The sequence below is a fragment of the Austrofundulus limnaeus genome, unplaced genomic scaffold (genome assembly GCF_001266775.1).
Source record: "Austrofundulus limnaeus strain Quisiro unplaced genomic scaffold, Austrofundulus_limnaeus-1.0 Scaffold111, whole genome shotgun sequence".
NCBI classification, from domain to species: domain Eukaryota; kingdom Metazoa; phylum Chordata; class Actinopteri; order Cyprinodontiformes; family Rivulidae; genus Austrofundulus; species Austrofundulus limnaeus.
Window position 1 is genome coordinate 147,912 of NW_013952513.1, and position 2,094 is coordinate 150,005.

The 2,094-nt window shown below is 36.8% G+C and overlaps 1 long non-coding RNA gene across 1 annotated transcript; it reads right to left on the reverse strand.

Annotated features, from left to right (window-relative positions):
* Nucleotides 1-526: 526 nt before the first annotated feature.
* On the reverse strand, nucleotides 527-2,077 carry LOC106521539 (uncharacterized). Its single transcript, XR_001310678.1, has 3 exons — nucleotides 1,677-2,077; nucleotides 1,407-1,605; nucleotides 527-1,312 (listed from the first exon to the last, which is right to left on the reverse strand). It is a non-coding gene; the product is annotated as an uncharacterized LOC106521539 (long non-coding RNA).
* Between the last annotated feature and the right edge of the window lie 17 nt (nucleotides 2,078-2,094).

Here is a 2,094-nt window from a genome sequence, read left to right on the forward strand (position 1 = left end):
AAGGAGGCATCTTGAAGCTTTTCTGCACTCACTCTCAGCAGATGATGTTTCAAAAATCTTCTCAGGTTCTTCAACAGCCAAAAAAAAAAATCCAATGTTCTCTGCTTATTAAAGATCACACATAATGTCAGAGTCAACAAATTGTTGGAAAAATATGCGTTGTTCAAGGTATGTCCGAATAAACAGAATTCAGCTGTGTTTCTTCTTCAAAACTTTATTTTCAATCTTCTGACTCCAATCAGGTACATTCAGCGCTCAGCAGCACAGGCCTCAGCGTACAACCTTGGGCTGAATCCAAACAAACATGGGAGCTCTGCTCTGAGCAGACACTCTGCAAAAACACTGACGACTTCTTTCTCCTATAATAATGAATTGACCTTATGTTCATTCCTTCCTGGTTACACCCCAGAGGTGTTACCTTTTACGTCAGACATCAGAACGTCACTCGGTTTTGTTTAGGCTAAGAGAAAGAACACAGTAACACACACACACCAACTCTTATTTTGTTATGGCCTTAAAGCTGCAATGATCAGAAAGTATAAAATACAAAACTGAATCTAATATTCAATTAATCAGTTACAAAATTTCTTCAGAGACATAAAACAAGATCAGATACTTCACAATATTTTGTAGAGGAAGACAAGGAAATGAATGACCTAAATGTAATAGTAAATAAATTTAATCAATATTACGTAAATGTTGGCCCAAGCTTTGCAGCTAAAATAACATGAGTAGATAAGAATGTCGGCCATACAGTCATGGGTTGTGCCAATAGTATTTTTCTTGGTGAAATTGATAAACAAAAAATAATGAATATTGTAAAACACTTTGCTGACAAAAGATCAAAAGACTGGGTGGACATGAACATGATGCTTGTGAAGGAAATAATGGGTTATGTTATTGATCCATTTACATATATCTGTAATTTATCATTTTCAACAGGATTTTTTTTTCAAACAACATGAAAATTGCTATGGTAATCCCTCTCTATAAGAATGGTGAGAAATGTTTATAAAATATAGATCAATATCCTTGTTGCCACAGTTTTCAAAAATCTTAGAAAAGTTATTTGTGACTAGATTAGATCCGTTTATTGATAAACAAAATATTCATAGTAACAGTCAGTTTGGATTTAGAGCTAATCAATCAACATCAATTGCTCTCATGGAAATGATTGAAAAAATAACAACAGCAGTTGATCAAAAACTGACATGGGTAACTGTTCAACAATGTGGCAGAGCCGAGTAACCAAACAGAAAAACAATGAAAAGGTTAAGTGATTTATTTACAGGRGAGTATCTGGGACATCTGGCTGCAGAGAGGAGGGAAATGGAGAGGTGAGTATGGATATTAGTTTGAGTCTTTCAGAAAAGTTGTAGTAGAGATTAAAGCTGATTTTTTCTTACAGGTTTCTAGGAGGCGAGCAGCATGGACGAAGGAGGGGTTCACAAAGGTAATGATTTCTTCAGGCAGAATGGCTTAGTTGTCAGAGAAATGACCTTAGATCAGTACTTGATGGTTGGTTCCTTATCTTGTTCCAGGTAAGAGGTTTTCGAAGACGACTGGTCTGCGGGCCGTGAGGCTTCAGGTAATCTTGATGATCCACTTTGGGCAGAAGACGAAGGTAAGTAAAACAACACTTAGTTGGCTTAGACACTACCATAAAAGTAACATACATCAGTGTAGACCAAACAGTGGAGACGTCTTATAAAGTCCAGCAACTCATCAGGAGAAATCCCTCACAGGTGTAGATGATAAGGGCAGGAACCAATCAGGAAAAGGAAACAAACAAAATGATTCTTCACAAAAACAGTACTGTGTTAGTATTTACTGTGTGGATTTAAAGAAAGCATTTGACACCATTGATCACACAATTCTCCTTGAAAAGCTAAATAAATATGGTATAAGAGGACCAACTCTACAGTGGGTATCTAGCTATTTGGAAAACAGGAAACAGTTTGTTCAAATACATAATGTAAGCTCTGAACTCTGTAATATCACACGTGGAGTGCCTCACGGTTCTGTATTTGAAGCATTTGGTGAGTTTCTCACCCACCTCCTCCTGTTTCACCTCTCCTCATGAGTTAATTGGCA